Source organism: Amborella trichopoda, chromosome 1 (genome assembly GCF_054954075.1).
Source record: "Amborella trichopoda isolate Santa Cruz 75 chromosome 1, AtrichopodaSantaCruz75HAP2 v2.0, whole genome shotgun sequence".
NCBI classification, from domain to species: domain Eukaryota; kingdom Viridiplantae; phylum Streptophyta; class Magnoliopsida; order Amborellales; family Amborellaceae; genus Amborella; species Amborella trichopoda.
The window spans coordinates 14174188-14187197 of NC_142336.1; the positions used below are offsets into that span (position 1 = coordinate 14174188).

At 37.7% G+C, this 13010-nt stretch overlaps 1 long non-coding RNA gene across 2 annotated transcripts; it reads right to left on the minus strand.

Moving 5' to 3' along the window:
* Window positions 1-2889: 2889 nt before the first annotated feature.
* On the minus strand, window positions 2890-9258 carry LOC110008140 (uncharacterized). Of its 2 annotated transcripts, none has more exons than XR_002282679.2 (5): window positions 8634-9258; window positions 8478-8509; window positions 3843-3981; window positions 3436-3540; window positions 2890-3199 (listed from the first exon to the last, which is right to left on the minus strand). It is a non-coding gene; the product is annotated as an uncharacterized LOC110008140 (long non-coding RNA). The 2 variants fall into 2 exon arrangements; XR_016045183.1 differs by having other exon boundaries at window positions 8371-8509; window positions 8634-9051.
* Window positions 9259-13010: the final 3752 nt, after the last annotated feature.

A 13010-nucleotide genomic window follows, 5' to 3' on the forward strand; every position in this document is an offset into this window, starting at 1 on the left:
CTTTTTCCTATATACGGTTTCTACATAAGAGAGTAAGAAGGAGAGAGGGAGTGAAGGATATTGAGCTATGTGGAGGTATCTTTCCAATATGAGTAGGATTGCCTCTAACTACTTTTATTCAAAAATAACAATCCCAATCCATTAGGATTCCCTTATCTCTCCTTCTACCCTTAACAATGTTGCAGATACCGAGGAGGTCCTCACACCCATAAGGGGTGGACTCAATATCTCCCACTGGTGGTGAACGAAATCCGGCCGCCTAGCCACCTATGCAGGCTAATGGGTCAGCCAAATCGCATGAGCCTAGGCGGGAACCCAGGGAAGATATGTTCTACGAGCCTGCCTTAGGGTCTTAGACCAACATGGCTGCTCGCCTAGGCAGGCGTCTCTCCCTCTGCCTTCATTACCTTTTCTCTGTCTTCTCTCTCTTTCTTCTCTATGCTTGTAAGAATTTTTGAGAGTTTTTCATAGTATCTTTTTACAATGGAAATGCTTTTTATTTTATAAAGAGACATGAAGAGGCTTGTTTGTTGCAATTAACATGGCATAAGAGCAAGAAAAAGGCCTCCAAGTGTTCAATGTGAGGCCCCTCTCTCTCTCTCTCTCTAAAATAAGAAAAAGAAAAAGAAAAAGAAAAAGACAATGCTCTTCCTCAAGCCTTACTATTGTTCCACTTTGACTTGAGTTTCTTCCTTGCTATGCTGCCAACTGGACCGAATCAAACATGACCCTGGAGAGGTACGCTTAAGTAGCAACATCAGCCTCCACTTCCTAATATAAACTCAAGGTCTCTAGAGGCACTCAAGGTCACTACCTGAACGGAAATTATCATATGGTGTATTGAGGAATATTAATAATCGTATGTGTATCTCTATAAGAGTAATGGCAGCCTCGTTAAGCACATGTGGTATGAGGTACATGCCATGGAGAAAATGACACTAGGATCTACATAGAACTTACACCATGCATGCCTTAGTTTAGTCATAGTCATGTGTCAGACCAATGCATCCCATTATTGCACCCAAGTGAATAACCTGAACATACCTCATTGCTTAGACAGCTACCATACATGTCCAATGGGACACCATGTGCATCATGTGATTCCTAATCAAACAAGATCATGGTACTAAAAGTCCAAGCCCTTAACATAAGCCCAGTAAATCTATCGAGCTATATGCTTAGTAAGAGAGTCTCCACCTTCCTGCTCAATGGAATATATATCATGACAACCTCTTTTACATCAATGACATCTCACACATAGCTATACTAAATTTCCATGTGGTATGTCATACTATGATACAAGGGATCCTTTGCAAAAACCAGTGCCACCATGTTGTCATAAAATATGCTCACAGGGCCTTCAGCGTTCGACACAATTGCAGCATTACACAATTAGTTATGCATTATAATTCCATGGTAGGTAGTGTCACACGTGTCTCTTTCTTGCACCAGGATTTGGACCATCACTCATCCAGGTCATCCACCCCATCAGAGTCAATATATCCTTGCAATGGTATATCATTTGCAAACTGATTTGGGAGCAGTCTACAGTTCCCTAGAGATATTAGAGTATCATCTTCATGGCCCACCAGTGTTCTGAATCAGTACAGCTCTATTGACGACTAATAGTCATATGACGCACCAAGCCGAGTACACAACAAAACATACATGAGATTTCTTCACAAAAGGTACATGGGAAATCTTCTCTTTCTTAGCCTCCATCTTTGGATAGAAATATAGACCAAGCACAAGATCATTCTTGACAAGAATATCGATGGGTTTGCAATTATGTGTCCCGAATAATTCTAAATTTTCCTAAGGTAATCTTCTAACGACAAGCTAAGGAATCTCTTAGAATGATTGTGTTTGGTCGACGACCACTCTTTAGTGACGTCAATCATCTCCTTGTCATTTCCTCCCAATAGGAGGATCTCATCGACCTAGAACTACAAGATCATGAAATTCCCATTGTCCTTGATTACAGATCATTGTTAAGGAATATCATCTTAACATCCATTCGGTAACGTTCTAATCAAACTCATTACAATGGCAAGTGAGGCGATGTGAGACAATTCTCATGCCCTAATGGAAAGGATATCCTTGTCATTGCACTTGAGAGCCCCAATGAAAAGGATTTCCCTAACATTTAATCAACGTTAAAATCTTTTTCCTTTTCTCATTAAGGATATCGCCATCCACACATCAAAGTAGGCAAGTCATGATTCACAGTTTAACCCCGTATCTAACCTTAATGCTATTTCTGTAGTTAACCTTGGACCTCCTGGAGCCATGGGTCATCAAAAAGAGTTCTGTGTAGTGTGAGCAGCCTTTCCAGACCTAGCAGGCTTCTGAGACAAGAGGGTCGAGGGCCCTTCCTATGGGTAATGGGCCTCAAAGTGACCATATAGTCATTTCATGACGCTTTAGTAGTTTTCTTTTATTTTAATTTTTTTGTGCGTGTGGGTGGGGGCACAGATGACTCCCCCACACCAAGAAATATCACAGCTGAAAGAAATATATAAGATACATAGCTCATGACTACTGACTTGGCCTCATGACTGTAAATTGGCCAACGAGGTTGCCACTGCCAAACCCACTCTAAAGTTAGGATAGAAACTATAACCGTGGGAGACTCCCCCACACCAAGAAATATCACAACTGAAAGAAATATATCAGATACATAGCTCGTGACTCTGACTTGGCCTCATGACTGTAGATTGGCCAACGAGGTTGCTGCTGCCAAACCCACTCTCAAGTTAGGATAGAAACTATAACTGTAGAAGATGCTCTCTCTCTCTCTCTCTCTCTCTCTCTCTCTCTCTCTCTCGGCTCATATGTGTATATCTTTGTTTGCAAGAGGGGAAGCAACTTGATGCATATCAATTCCCCTTTTTGATAAATTCATATCAATGTTTTAGTTATTGATGTCTAATTGCATTTCAACATCCAATGATAACTCATTGCAAGTTGTTCGATGACTAACAATCAATTACATTTCTTTCCATTTCAAATAAAACCAAAGAATACTTTGAAATAGATCACATAAATGTACGGGGTCCAACCCCTCTTACCTCCTAATCAGATGATGGAAGTTTTCAACATACACTTGGATATATTTCTTGAATGCAATCTCAAATGTTCAATTTCTCTCAGTCAACGATGACTCAAAATCTGCTATTTATTGCCCATAATACTGTCACTGGAAGAATAAAAGTATAATGTGAGCGTCATGATATTGAATACATGGAGTTCATACAGTTAAGAAGCATCAAGACATGACAACCAGATAAACAATATAATTGTCAACAAGACAAAGCAAGCGCAGAGAAGATTTGACATAAGTTAAATTATCTCATTCCAGCTCCAGTTTTTGCATTATTGTGAGAAAATTAAACAACCATATTTTGTGGTGTTACAAATTTTTAGCAAACTTACCAGAACTCGATTAATTGAACACCGATTCTTATTAGTAGAGGAATGGACAAATTTCGTAGCCACGCTTGTAGATGGATTGTGCGCATATGCTATCGTCAGCAACATCTGCCACAGAGCGATCTTACATGCTAAATTTGACTCACATGATGCACAAAGTGCAGCAAAATGAATGAATGAATTATAGGCACAACAACTAGAAAAAGCAATTTCAATAAGTGGGTTAATTGTTACAGCACCCCATCCAGCTAACTTGACCCTCTCACTAAGAGAGAGGTAGTTGCACATAATGGGTAAGATTACCAAAACGAAAAAAAAAAGGTGGGTGCAGGAACTAGCGTCCCTTTTAATAATGTCAATGTCACTGTTAGTCTTCCTACAAGCTCCAAGCAAGATGATCATATACTAACATCGATTGTTGCAGCTGGCGTCAGTCGCAATTCTGTTCTATCCTTCGCGTGACAATGCCACATGCGAATCCAGCAAGGAAGAAAGATTTTGACATTGATTAAATGTAAGGAAAATCCTCTCCGTCAGGGCCATCAAATCCTTCAAAAAAATATACATACAAAATAATGCACAATTATGTCATATAAAAACTACTGCAAGGCAGATAAGCTTCCATATCCCTATTCAAATTCAGGAATCCTGAAACAGAACTTGTTGGTTAAACCTGAGATGACCTTTCCAAGGAATAAAAATCTAAACAGTCGAAATGCATCCAACATATTGTAAAATGGGAAAACCTGATCTTATTAAGTTAAAGGCATCACATTTGGCACAAACCCAAAGACATAACTTCTTTTCCAGAATGATAGTTGCATGAGAATGAGTGTGAATGCATGTTTGTGTAGAAATTGAGCTTTCAGAAAGCCTGCAAAGAGGGGGATATACCATTTTAACCTTTAGCTTCTTTGATAATTATTTAACATCCAAAAATTACAAAAACATAGCCCTGTATTTGATATATTGGACACACTGGAGGTTTTCGATTTTCAGTTGGAAGGAAACAACGGAAACATCTGAATGATATTAACCCGACTTTATAACCTAAACATCAATTCAATCAACATTTTTTCTTCTGTAATAAATCATGGGTTGTAGAATGTAGATTGTAGATTGTGGCTACTTTAAAGGAATAGACAACATGAAAGCAAACTACAATAATGCTGCCATTCTAAAACATTACTCCAAAGTCTTATTCATAATGATCTATTACATTGTGGACACCCCAACCAGCAAATAGGTGGCTATATCTACACATGAATGTGTTACTATCAACAACATCTGCTGGCCACTTTAGAACAATTGTTCAACTCCAAAAACATTTTTTGACAACTCGTGCTCATGAACACGCATGTAACAGGCAAACTCAACGAGTGCTATTCTCTAACCTGATACTCAAGAGGTTCTTTAAGTGCCCAGAAACCCTCTCACTCCTCTCATTTAGCTTAATCCCAGTAAAAGTACCATAAGGCTATCGAGGGGCCCTCAATGGAAGTTCCATATGGGTCCAAAGAACATTGGGGTTACCTTGGCTACTAAAGATGTATTCTCCACTGCCTTATTATTGCTTTGGGGATCCAAATTACCACAATTGTGGAGGCCCAAGTAGTGCTTCAAGGAACTTTTTCAATCTATACCCTTCTTCATTCATTGTTGAAGTGATACTTGTAACAATTTCTCCTAGAAAATTGGTTGGACAACTGTTCTAGGAATTCCGCATGCATTTTATAGAAATTGATAAGATTTCCCAACAGTGTTTCAGAAAGCGGACCGCCTAGCGCCTGGGTGGCCACCTAAGTGGATCTGGGAGGTGCCCAAAAAACACGGTGGTTCCTGGGAGCTCGCCTAGGCACCCAGGAAACCGCCTAGGCAGCCGCCCAGGTCCAGCGCCCCGCCCCAAGGCAAAAATTGCTTTTGGTGGGGGCATTTTTGGTCCCTTTTTTTTATACTAAAGGGCTAAAAATGGGGATTTTAGGTTCAGTTGAAACCTAAAACTTATTGGAGCCCATTTTAAAGAGAGAGAAAGCCCCCAAAAAATTATTTTTTTTGGTGATTTCTTTAGGATCGAAGGGTTTCTCAAAGTTATGAGAAATTAATCAAAACATCACCCATTGATACTAGATTTAATTTTTGATATTTTATAAATCTATTAGGTTTTTTTAGAAGATTTTGAGTTTTTAGAAGAATCTTTGAGGTGGAAGTTTGGAGATTGAGCAATCAAACTCAAAGTAAGTGATTTTTTTTATTGCTTGTATAAATTGTATTATTTTGAGATGTTTTCTTTGAGCTCTAATGGGAGTAGTAATCTCGGTTAGAAATGTAGCTATAACCCAGATCCTAATGATAAAAATTGCATAAGATGCAATTTTTGTGAGAATGATACAAAATAAACCGGTTCAAGAAACATCTTACCAATATCAGAGGGGATGTTGTCCCATGTAAAAAGACTCCTGATGTCATTAAAGAGGAAATAACCAATTTTTTTAATATGGTAAAAATGAAAAAAGATGAGAGATTTGCCTCCATAGCAGAGATTAGGTCTGGGGTTCGGGTCAATTATGATGATGATAATAGTGATGAGGATGGGATTGGGAAGGGATGTCAAGAGGTAGAAGTAGAACAATCCATTATTAAGGGAAAGGGAGTTGTAATTGCTTTTGATTCTGGTTCTAACAGTAAGAAGCCTCGAGTTAGAAACCCTATGGATAGTTTCTTGCCTCGACCTGACCTTGAGGTTGCAGGAGAGAAAACAAAGATGCAAACCACCATTGAAAATAAAATGAAGAAGGAAGAGAGAGATAGAGCACTTATTATCTTGCTACATGGTTTTATGAGGCGAGCATTCTTTTCAATACCGCTCTCCTAAGTAGCTTCTATGCCGCGGTAGAGGCAATTGGCCAATTTGGGCCTAGGATGAAACCCCCAACCCCATATGACCTTTCAGAGCCTCTTTTGAAAAAGGCGGTGAGTGTCACGAAGGAAGCTGTAGAAGTTACAAAGGATGCATGGGCTCAGTATGAGGTTTCTATTATGATTGATGCTTGGAGTGATAGGAAGAGAAGAAATCAGATGAATTTGCTTGTGAATTGTCCTTTAGGGACTTTTTTTTTTAAGTCTGATCATATCCATGATGCCCATTACATATTCCAAGTTTTAGAGAAGAGAATCAAGGAGGTTGGGGAGCATCATGTTGTACAGGTTGTCACAGATAATGCTGCAACTAATTTGTTGCGCATAGCTTATCCTATAATCTTTTGGACATCATGTGCAGCACATTGTACATATCTCATACTTGAGGCGCTTGGCAGTGTAACCGAGATATCAAGTGCAATGAAGAAGGCAAAGTCAGTTACAAATTTCATTTATGGCCACCATCTCATCCTCAGCATGATGCGTAGAAGAAAGAGATTGTGAGGCCTGGGGTCACGAGATTTGCGACCTGGTACTTATGCTTAGATAGCATACATTCAAAGAGAGTGCAGTTGAGGCAGATGTTTACCTCGAATGACTGGAAAGCATGCAAGTGGGCCAAGGATCAGGTTGAGAAGAAGGTGAGAGATATTATCCTTTCTAAGACCTTTTGGCAAGGGGTGAAGGGTGCTCTTAAGGTATTTTTTCCTCTTGTCAAAGTCATCCGCATGGTTGATAGTGACAAGCTTTCTATGGGCTAGATATATATATGGCAATAGAGAAATGCAAAAGAGAGATAATCCAAAATTTTGATGATGATGAGAACTGTTACAAGCCTGTTTGGGAGATTATTGATGAGAAGTGGGATAAGCAACTACATCGGCCATTACATGCAGCTGGTTATTATTTGAACCCAGCTTTTTTTTATGTTGACAAGGATATACACACAATTATGGCTGAATTTAATAAGTGTGTAGATGTTCTAGTCTCTAATCCTGATATCCATGATATTATATGCTTTGATGAGCTGATAAATTACAAATGTTCATTAAAGTCTTTTGGGAGTCCAATGGCGATGAGGCAAATGACCAAAATTGATCCAGGTAGTAATAATATTCTTAAGTTCATCAAGTTCAAGTAATCACGTTTCATTTTTTAATTCTATTATTTATTTGTGATTTTATTCTATATCTTTGCAGCCAATTGGTGAAACGAACATGGGTGTAGTTCTCCAAATTTATAAAAGTTGGTTATTCGAATCTTAAACCTAACCACTTCCTCATCCGGTTGTGAGCACAATTGGAGTACTTTTGAAGGGTTAAGGTCGTAAGGGTCATTTGTATAATTGTATTAATAATACATGAACCCTAGATTTTAATTAGTTTATTTTATTTTGTTATATTCATACAAAGAAAAGGAACAGGCTTGAATCAAAGAGGCTCAATGACCTAGTCTATGTTAAGTACAATTAATTCTTGAAGTACAGATTTACTACAAGAGATAAGAGAGACCCCATCTGATCAAAAAATATGGACAATGTTATAGAGTGGTTAGTTGATGATGATAAGGTCGAGGGACATGAAGGATTGATATGGGACAGGGTCATGGATGCTTCAGCGACATCAACTGACTCTCTTAAGGCTACTAGATCTTCTGCAAAGAGAACGAAGGTGGAGGAAGAAGAGGAGGAAGAAGAGACAGATTCAAAAGAGACGGAGGAGGACGACCAATATGTCGAGGAGGGTGACAACTCCGATGAATATGATGTCAATGCAGCTGGCCCTAATTTTTTTGATGATGAATGATGGCTGTTGAATAATTATTAAACTTTGAACTTTGATTGAACTATTGTCTATATTCTTTTGAGTATTCAAGTATTACTTTCATTTTTGTTTTCTTCCGCATGGTGGTGTAATTATTTAATGTGATTTGTAGAGGGTAAAGAAATACAGCACTGTGAGCTCTTTGCCTGCAAATTATATTGTATGTAATAAACCCTTAAAATGTTAAGAGAGTAAGTACCTATCAGAAGAGAGAGAGAATCTAAGAGGGACAAACAAAGAGAGATTATTTTTCAGCTGCATATATCAAACGACAGTGCTCGTATAATCAACAATGAACAAGCTTACTCATCCTCTTGCAGCAAAGGCATCTCCATGCACTGAAATACATACAAATAATCACCAAAAAGGGAAGAAGATTGAGAAGAAGAAGAAGAGTAAGAAGAATTTAAAGCATATCAAGCAATAGCTCAGGAATAAACAAGCATTGTCAAGTTTCAAAACCTTCTTCCATTTTTACTCAACAAATTTGACTTCTGAACTGCTTCTTCCCACTACAGAGCTTGAATAAGCCTAAAGTACAAAAAGGCCAACAATGGAGATCCCAAAAAACTCCAAGAAGCTTCAAAGACAATGGAACTACAACAATGGCGATCCCTAAAGCACGAAAAGTAAAATTCAAAAATAGCGGGAAAGAAATGGAAAAATAGCGGGAAAGAAATGGCCAAAACCCTAAAGTTCAAAAAAGCTTCAAAGTTGGTGCAGAAAAGCTATGAAAATAAGCTTTTAATGGACGTTATTTAATGGACGTGAATTTGCGTAATGGCCAGGTAACGAAAAAGTAATACAAGCATCTCGATCGACGTGACAACAGATTTATTTACAGTATGCTCCCACAGGAGCGTATTGTATATTAAATCCTAGGGCAAAAGAACTGATTGGGAGGGCTTTTTTATGTGATACGAGATCCATATAAAGATCACCGTATGATTATTTTTCAAAATGAAAAAATTGGAATTTGAACTCTTCATCATATTCTGGCTTTCATGATATTAATTTTTCAAGTAGAAAAAATACGCAATTTAAATTTTTTTTTTGTTGATCTCTCACTTCAAAATGCTGTCCCCAATATTTGAGGTCCATGAAAGTTTTTAAAGCTTGGGTTTACTTAGAGATAGCAAAGAGACGATATGGTCCCAAGGGTCATCATCATAGTCATCATCGAAGTTTTTTTTACTTAATTGGGTTCGACAACACGAATTATTCTACTCTAAAAAAGCCTTTTTTAATAAAGTGCGTTCGGCAACACGGATCATTCTACTTTAATGGGTGTAAAACATACTAAGGCCTTGGATTGGGAAAGATATGGGGACTATCTTTCCCATTGCTTTCTTCTATATTGTATTCTCTAAATTTTGTAAACTATTTAAGGCCCGAATCTAGTTTTTCTTCTCTTAATTTTGTAAACTATATAAGGCATGAATGGTTGAATCAAAGGTTCTTGAGATATTAGTTGGGGTAAATTGTGACAATAATTGAATGTTCCTAGAGTACCTCACAATATGTAAAAAGCCTCTTTTTGTATTTCCATTTTATGAAATCAAAATTGGGAGAATTTGTTCTCGGGACTGTGCGATTTTTTCTAGTTATTTTCTTGCATTGGAGTCATAGTTATTTATATGAATCTACCCACATTTTGGAGAAACATGAATGCATATCAAAATGATCATCATCAGAGCCCTTTCCCAACACAATTGCATATCAAATTATTTTAAAAAACAAGAGAGAGAGACATATATATCTTGAAATATTATGAAACATAAATCTCTTGGGACTTGCCAAATATGTGTAAAACATATCTAGATCAAGTACTTCGATTTTTTTTTTGTAAAGAGAAGATCAGCAAGTCAGCCAATTACATTGCATTAGAGTTAGTCAAAGTTCTATAATTTGCAACTCGAAGAACAAAAATATCACTATTTTTCGAAAAGGTTTCCATTGCACTTAAAAAAAATTATGAATCCAATGCATGAGGGCATGATCGGTAGCATTAAACCATTTTTTGCCAACTTTACCGGTCCCAATCTCCTCGTACACTTTCTCTTCTCTGCGAACGAAATGATATCTAGAAGTGAGATTGGGGTTGGGGTCGTGGTGGTAACACCACTTGTGCCCAACTAAGGTCCAGGCTTCCATTCTCACCTAACATATTCAAAACCACTAACGATTTTAAAGAACGGGTAGGGGCTCGTCATCCCCACTGAATTACGTAAAACATAAAAAAAATAAAAAATAATATCTAGATGCCCCACTGTTTTTGTTTCTCTTCTCTTTAATTGAGTTCCTTATGCCTATCTATGTTACCTAATAAGATTGATCAAAAATTAATGTTGAGGTGATTGTTTACAACGTTATCCTTCTTTAGTATAATTACAAGGGCTAGCTCTTCATCGTACTGTTCCAATCTCACATGGTTCCTCGTATTTTACTCTTTCACCAGATATCCCTAGGGTGGCAATGGACCCGATCTGGGACCCGAGGGGTAGACCTAATTTGGGTCCAGGTATGGGTCTAAAAATTGGGCCCAGCGAGTTGGGTTCGGGTTCAAATCTTGTCCAGGTCCGAGTATAATTAGGTCCAGGTCCCGATTCAAATCCAGTCATATTTTTCAAGTTCCAATTCATAAAATATATTTAAATATACTTAAATACATAAATATTTTAAGTTTTGGATCAGGTCCAATCACGTATGGGTCCGAGAATGGGTCCCAATCCATATTTTGGGGTCCACATCTGGGTCTGGTGAATTTGGGTCCGGGTCCCATATTATTTTTTCTGGTCCAAGTCCAGCCATACCCGACCTGACATGTTGCCACCCCTATAAATCCCTTCTTTCTCTTCCAGTTATAACAATTGCATTAATATTTCCCTCCCAAATCTCTTGATAGTTTTCTAATGGACAACCCTTCCATTGAAGATGCCCATATTCTAGGAAGAAGTTGATTATTATTAACTTGAACCCCACTATGAAATCATGAAGCTCTTATAAAATACGAAGTTCAAGGAAGCCATGTTTAGGATGTTCATGCTTTAGGTCTTTAGTGGGTGAGGCAATAGGTTTTATCATGTTTCAACCTTGTATCCCTCTTCTTTTTAACTCATGGAATACTTAGTTGTATATGAGATTATTGAGAGAAATTGTATTTGAATTTGAAAGAGATTCTTGAGGGGTTAACATATCTTCGACTTATCTTGGTTTGTTGTAAATATTGGTTGTTACACGTATCCTTGATTTACTTAGTCAATGATCCTTATCAAGTTGTTGTTGTATCATGTTATATATATCATTGATGTACCACTCAATTAATTAAGGGATAATTACAATTCTCTTCATGGTATGAGAGCGATAAACCCTAGCCTTCGACATTGACGTTGCTTTCTCTTGAGAGCTTCCCTATTTTTGTGGTAGCCTCTTTATTTCTATCTCCCTTTCCATTCTCTCTCGCTATCAATTTTTTTTGCTGCCATCTCTTGAGAGCTTCCCTATTTTGGTGGTAGCCTCTTCATCTCTCTCTCCCTTTTTCTTTCTCTCTCTGTATCGCTTTTTTTTTTTTTTTACACCATATTAGTTGCGTGTCCCACCACCAACAACCCAAAACATTAACCACCATCTCTCTCCCTACTTGGGCTTCCTCTTATAACCACTGTCTCTCTCTCTCTCTTATCTTATTCATTGTTTATTCATCTTTCTCTCTTCTACACCATTTACAATGGCATCAAACACAGTCTCTAGTACCAAGACTGAGGCTATTGCACCATTTGTACCCGAATTGCCTAATTTCTCTCAGGTCACGATCAAATTAGATCATAACAACTATTTGATGTGGAAGAGTCAGTTGCTACCAATACTTTAGAGTACTGATATACTTTCTCTTGTAGATGGAACTTTTGTTCCTCCAAATGAGCATGTTGAGAGCGTTAACGAATTGGTGAAAATATACTTGCTCTAAATCTTGAGTACACTGCTTGGAAAAAAAGAGATCATCTGCTTCTCAGTTGGCTTCATGCAACTCTTATTTCAACCATCTTCGTTCAAGTGATTGGGTACACTACTGCTTGTGATACCTGGCAAGCCCTTGAAAGGGCGTTTACTTCCCAAACTAATGCTCGATTGTATCAGGTGAAGCATGAACTCTCTAACCTTCGCAAAGGTTCTCTCACTATTTCTGAGTATATGGAGAAAATTAAAGCTTTTGTAGATGAGTTGGCAGCCATACAACAGCCAATCTCATAGAAGGACCTCATTTTCTATGCATTGGATGGTCTTAGTATTGATTATGATTCGTTGATTACATCAGTTACCTCAAACCCTGAGCTACTGTCACACCCCAAGAATTTACAATACTGTTATTCTTGAGATGTGACAGACAAAACATATATACATCTATTGATAAGATAAATTTACAGTGGCGAGGTCTTACAAAGTAAATAAAGAAAGCTAGCACAACAACAGTATCTTCCAAGGTTGCTCTTGACTAGCACTCAAAATGAATCCGCAGTTATCCTGAAAAATGTTTACCATAGTTTGATGAGTTTGGCTACTCAGTAAGTGATCATCATAATCCTAAAAATAATCATGATTGAAAGATATCAATATTTTCCAAAATGAGATCTATTAACAGAAATGTATCAACAGTTTCACTTTCAATAAATGCATAATTAAGTATAATCCGAGTAATTGAAATGCTTATAACACTTTTAACTGCAGTACATAATTCAAAGGATTTCACAAAATACCCTACTGGCGTCCCAAGTAGGTCACCTATATACCCCATCAGTATTCTGATGGGTCCACTTAATCCCTATCGGCATCCCAGATAGG